The sequence below is a fragment of the Oncorhynchus mykiss genome, chromosome 22 (assembly GCF_013265735.2).
Source record: "Oncorhynchus mykiss isolate Arlee chromosome 22, USDA_OmykA_1.1, whole genome shotgun sequence".
In the NCBI taxonomy this organism is placed as follows: Eukaryota; Metazoa; Chordata; class Actinopteri; order Salmoniformes; family Salmonidae; genus Oncorhynchus; species Oncorhynchus mykiss.
Genome location: NC_048586.1, coordinates 47878497 through 47880571, shown reverse-complemented (window position 1 = coordinate 47880571; position 2075 = coordinate 47878497). Strand labels below are relative to the sequence as shown.

Here is a 2075-nt window from a genome sequence, read left to right as displayed (position 1 = left end):
TTATGAAGACTAGTATTACCTCCTGTTAATATGAAGACTAGTATTACTTCCTGTTATTATAAAGACTAGCATTACCTCCTGTTATTATAAAGACTAGCATTACCTCCTGTTATTATGAAGACTAGTATTACCTCCTGTTAAAATGAAGACTAGTATTACCTCCTCCTGTTATGAAGACTAGTATTACCTCCTGTTAATATGAAGACTAGTATTACCTCCTCCTGTTATTATGAAGACTAGTATTACCTCCTGTTATTATGAAGACTACTATTACCTCCTGTTAATATGAAGACTAGTATTACCTCATCCTGTTAATATGAAGACTAGTATTACCTCCTGTTATTATGAAGACTAGTATTACCTCCTCCTGTTATGAAGACTAGTATTACCTCCTGTTAATATGAAGACTAGTATTACCTCCTCCTGTTATTATGAAGACTAGTATTACCTCCTATGATGACTAGTATTACCTCCTCCTGTTAATATGAAGACTAATATTACCTCCTGTTATTATGAAGACTAGTATTACCTCCTGTTATTATGAAGACTAGTATTACCTCCTCCTGTCATTATGAAGACTAGTATTACCTCCTCCTGTTATTTTGAAGACTAGTATTACCTCCTGTTAATATGAAGACTAGTATTACCTCCTCCGGTTATGAAGACTAGTATTACCTCCTGTTAATATGAAGACTAGTATTACCTCCTGTTATTATGAAGACTAGTATTACCTCCTCCGGTTATGAAGACTACTATTACCTCCTCCGGTTATGAAGACTAGTATTACCTCCTGTTAATATGAAGACTAGTATTACCTCCTGTTATTATGAAGATTAGTATTACCTCCTGTTATTATGAAGACTAGTATTACCTCCTGTTATTATGAAGACTAGTATTACCTCCTCCTGTTATTATGAAGACTAGTATTACCTCCTATGATGACTAGTATTACCTCCTCCTGTTATGAAGACTAGTATTACCTCCTGTTAATATGAAGACTAGTATTACCTCCTCCTGTTAATATGAAGACTAGTATTACCTCCTCTTATGAAGACTAGTATTACCTCCTCCTGTTAATATGAAGACTAGTATTACTTCCTGTTATTATAAAGACTAGCATTACCTCCTGTTATTATGAAGACTAGTATTACCTCCTGTTAAAATGAAGACTAGTATTACCTCCTCCTGTTATGAAGACTAGTATTACCTCCTGTTAATATGAAGACTAGTATTACCTCCTCCTGTTATTATGAATATTAGTATTACCTCCTGTTAATATGAAGACTAGTATTACCTCCTCCTGTTATTATGAAGACTAGTATTACCTCCTGTTATTATGAAGACTACTATTACCTCCTGTTAATATGAAGACTAGTATTACCTCATCCTGTTAATATGAAGACTAGTATTACCTCCTGTTATTATGAAGACTAGTATTACCTCCTCCTGTTATGAAGACTAGTATTACCTCCTGTTAATATGAAGACTAGTATTACCTCCTCCTGTTATTATGAAGACTAGTATTACCTCCTATGATGACTAGTATTACCTCCTCCTGTTAATATGAAGACTAATATTACCTCCTGTTATTATGAAGACTAGTATTACCTCCTGTTATTATGAAGACTAGTATTACCTCCTCCTGTCATTATGAAGACTAGTATTACCTCCTCCTGTTATTTTGAAGACTAGTATTACCTCCTGTTAATATGAAGACTAGTATTACCTCCTCCGGTTATGAAGACTAGTATTACCTCCTGTTAATATGAAGACTAGTATTACCTCCTGTTATTATGAAGACTAGTATTACCTCCTCCGGTTATGAAGACTAGTATTACCTCCTGTTAATATGAAGACTAGTATTACCTCCTGTTATTATGAAGATTAGTATTACCTCCTGTTATTATGAAGACTAGTATTACCTCCTGTTATTATGAAGACTAGTATTACCTCCTCCTGTTATGAAGACTAGTATTACCTCCTGTTAATATGAAGACTAGTATTACCTCCTGTTAATATGAAGACTAGTATTACCTCCTGTTAATATGAAGACTAGTATTACCTCCTCCTGTCAT

The 2075-nt window shown here is 34.1% G+C and overlaps 1 long non-coding RNA gene across 1 annotated transcript; it reads right to left on the bottom strand.

Moving 5' to 3' along the window:
- Positions 1-930: 930 nt before the first annotated feature.
- LOC118943616 lies at positions 931-1489 on the bottom strand. Its single transcript, XR_005038850.1, has 3 exons — positions 1469-1489; positions 1180-1238; positions 931-952 (listed from the first exon to the last, which is right to left on the bottom strand). It is a non-coding gene; the product is annotated as an uncharacterized LOC118943616 (long non-coding RNA).
- Between the last annotated feature and the right edge of the window lie 586 nt (positions 1490-2075).